Source organism: Parasteatoda tepidariorum, chromosome 9 (genome assembly GCF_043381705.1).
Source record: "Parasteatoda tepidariorum isolate YZ-2023 chromosome 9, CAS_Ptep_4.0, whole genome shotgun sequence".
In the NCBI taxonomy this organism is placed as follows: Eukaryota; Metazoa; Arthropoda; class Arachnida; order Araneae; family Theridiidae; genus Parasteatoda; species Parasteatoda tepidariorum.
The window spans coordinates 2,597,336-2,600,822 of record NC_092212.1 but is presented as its reverse complement, the minus strand read 5'-3'; positions in this window follow the sequence as shown (position 1 = coordinate 2,600,822).

The following is a 3,487-nucleotide window of genomic DNA, read 5'->3' as shown; positions in this document are numbered from 1 at the left end:
ATAACTTTCGTTCTAATGATCGGATTTTCACGAACTAAGTGTCAATCTTAATGGTTCCTGGGGGTGACCTCAAATATGCTAATTAATTAGTGCTAACTATTAATTAAGTTACGAAATCAGACACAAAAACGTACTTTCTCTGAATAAACATGTATTTTCTTTTACATATTTGGATTCTTAACCTTCAAAATATAGGGGGTAGCCGCAATCTGGGAAATATGGTCCCCATAGTTTAGTCAGGAGAGCGATCCAAAGTTCGTACCCCTTAATGTTCATTTCACTTTTTACGTTTTTAGTATTAATTATTTTTTAGGTTTTATTTTTTAGGTTTTAATTATTAATTATTTTTTATTATTTAATTAAATTGAGGAGGAAAAAATTTTGAAATATAAGGTATGAATTTTTTATACCATATTAATCTACATATTTTTCAATTGAAAAATCTAAAGTTTCAACTGTTGCTGAGAAAAATTAAAATTTATTATTTTTAAAAAAAATAATTTGGCGACAATAAAGAAATAATTAAATGGTGCGATTAATATTAAAATATGATAAGCTTGCGAGGAACTTGACTTCGCGCGCTTAGCGTAAAATTTCATTCATATTTTTTCGCTAATAACCGTTTGCTAATCTTTTTATTTTAATTTCAAGATTTTAATTCAAAGATTTGAAACTCTTTCTTTAAATTTTTTTTTTTTTATTTGACTTTTCATTTGAAAAGTCAAGAATCTAGACCTTAATAAATTAAGAACACTGTGATATCAGTATCGATAGTAATTATAAAGTTATTATTAAATTTAAAATTAAATTTTGAAACCCAACATTTCGTGACCACAAATTAACGAGTTTTTCAAATTAAATATTGAATGTTGTGGTGAATATAAACATAATAAAATACATCTTCCTAGTTTTGTCCCCACATTTTTAACTTCTTAAGGAATCTTAATTTTAACTTCTTAAGGAAGGACGAACTCTACTTAAAATGAGGCTGTCGTATCAGATGTCGGTAATGATGGTGAGATTAGTAAAATAAATTTTTTAATAAAGGAATAAAACAAAGAAACTTTAGTAACCATATTTGGTGAAAAATAAGTAACTGATCGCAATCGAAGAGCTTAGGGGGTAGCCGCATGTTTGCAAAAGTCAGTTTCGGAATTTATACATAAGGATGCTATTTGCAAATCCTACTTATTTAAGAGAACCATGTAACCTAAATATTTGTTATTTGTCAGAATGACAAATGAATCACCTTTAACAATAAAATAAAAATACAAGTAAAATTTAATCTTATACTATTATATATATATACATATATATATATATACTGTTACCGGCAAAGTATGAAATGCCTAGGCATTATATATAATGCCGGATGATATTTAGGTAAAGTGTGAAATAAACGTCCTGATGAGGTTATTATGTAAAAGATGTGCATGACCGAAATCGGTGGTTGTTACTTTCACCGGTGAATGTTGACAATCACAAAGTCGCTTTGGTGAATGTCCGAAATATTTATTATATCTGATTTGATATTAAAATAAAATGCTTCTTTTTGGGCAACTTCATACTATCAAGATTTTGCATCAGGCTAGGTTTAAAGAATTTCGTCACAAATATACTAAATTACACAAATATACTAAATTACACAAATATACTAAATTACACAAAAGTGCAAGGGGCATAACGTCTAATGTAAAAAATCATAAAATTAGTTTCCAAATTACGTATGACTTTGCTTACGAAATAACTTTTTCTACATATTGTCGATAAAATGACCCCTGTAGACGAAATGACCTTGTCCACGAAATGATTCTGTCAATGAAATGACCCTGTCGGCGTAAACACCTTGGCAAAGATATGATCCAGTCGACGAAATGACTTGTCGAGGAAATGACCATGTTGACGAAATGGCCTGTCGACGAAATGACCATGTCGAGGAAACTGCCTGTCGACGAAATGACCTAGTCGATGAAATGGTCTGTCGATGAAGTGATTGTCGATGAAATGAATGCGTCCCGTTTTTGTTGCTTGCAAACTGTAACTTGAATTTAAAAAAAAATGCACCACTCATATTTGAAAACAAAAAAGATAAATCATAGACTAAAATAGCTGTCAAGATTCGCTATTTACTAGTGTTTGTATGTGCATTTTTTAATAAGTAGTGAATTCTACTAATGACTGCTCAAACGAAGCAACTGCAGTAGTTCTGTTACTTGATTAGATTATAATAGATAAGATAGAGGCTAAATTAGAAAAAATATGATAAGTCAGTTTCACAAAATGGAACTTATATGATAAGATTATAATCATTTGGCAGTGAGTTGGCTTAACAAAAATGGCACGTTTCATTTGAAAAAATTTCTGTGTCTGTATCTGCAATAAAATAATGCCAAGTTTTGATGACCTGCAGGCAGTGTTCGGACAAGAGCTTTTTTTTTCCCTCTTAGATCATTTTTTTTCTCGTAGATCATTTTTTTCTCTTAGATCTTTTATCTCAATATTTTTTTTCTCCTAATTTTCTGGGTACCATTTCCTAAAGTTAGTCATCATTTATAAATCTGGAAAACAACCTGCTGAAAAATAATTATTGCAGGTATTTATTACATTTAATTACTCCATAAAATTTGTAAGATGTCAATAAAATAATGCTACTCTAGTATAAAAATTCCGATAATTAAATCTTTATCATTATAAATTTTTAACAAAAATTAGCAGCTAGCTTAACTTAGTAACTCAGATTAATATTTGTTTAGCTTAGACGTTATCTGAATGCTTATAAAAAAAAAAAGCATTTTTATTTTATGCGTCTAAGCAGAAAAAAACCATCTAAAGCACAGATTTCATTTATCTAAATTTTCTCTGCTCAGAAAAAAATTGTTAATGATAATTATTAAATTCTATTAAGATTTCCTAAATTTTTGCGTTCTTTATTTAGCTTTTATAATTCGCCATAATAATTAGTGCTAATTCCCAGCTTGTCATAAAAAATATCATAAAATACAAAAAAAAAATGCTACATTTTTTAAAAATATTTATTATTAAAGTATTATTAAACAAAAACGAATTATGCTAGAGTTAGACAGCTAAAAAATAAAGTTTAAAAAAATAAAATTAGCGAAATGTTTATGAGTCATACTAAAGTATAGATAAGAATAAAATTTTGTCATAGTTTGTTACACTCGGCAGTTTGACGTACACTTACACTTGAACATATTTAGACCACAAAAATTATAACAATTACTTTATTTTTTTTAATAGTGAACACTAGGACTGGGCGATATAAGAAATTTTATATCGTGATGCATAGTCAATTTTGCATCGCGATATAGCGATGTATCGCGATATAGTATTCCTGAATTTCATTTACTTGTAAGGCACAGAAAGTCAGATTTCTATCAAAACTTCATACTCAGATTGATTTAAATCAATTTATAAATTTGAAGATATATATGTTTTGCTTAAGAAAGATATTAAATAAATTGACTAC